Source organism: Cariama cristata, unplaced genomic scaffold, assembly GCF_000690535.1.
Source record: "Cariama cristata isolate BGI_N322 unplaced genomic scaffold, ASM69053v1 scaffold13103, whole genome shotgun sequence".
In the NCBI taxonomy this organism is placed as follows: domain Eukaryota; kingdom Metazoa; phylum Chordata; class Aves; order Cariamiformes; family Cariamidae; genus Cariama; species Cariama cristata.
This window is the reverse complement of record NW_009606702.1, coordinates 6,197-6,430: the sequence shown is the minus strand read 5'-3', so window position 1 is coordinate 6,430 and position 234 is coordinate 6,197. Positions and strand designations below refer to the sequence as shown.

The following is a 234-nucleotide window of genomic DNA, read 5'->3' as shown; positions in this document are numbered from 1 at the left end:
AAGGCTTCACCCCCCTCGCAGAGCTCTGTGGGCATCTGCGCCCACCCACAGAACACACGAACCTTCGGCATCGCAGCCCAGGGGGGAAACCGCTCGAGTGGCACAAGCCCTTGGTTGTGCACCAGTAGGGATTTTGCAGGCGATGCCATCGGAGAGGCACTCGGCTCCCTTGGCGCAGGCACCGCGACGTCCCAGCCGTGCCCCCATGCCTGCAGCCACCCCAGCGCCCCGCGG

General features: G+C 67.5%; 1 protein-coding gene across 1 annotated transcript in view; it reads right to left on the bottom strand.

Moving 5' to 3' along the window:
• LOC104158742 (stAR-related lipid transfer protein 13-like) overlaps positions 1 to 234 on the bottom strand; it is a gene marked incomplete at its 3' end in the record, with an annotated part of 5,531 nt that overhangs the window by 2,794 nt on the left and 2,503 nt on the right. The window lies entirely within an intron of this gene.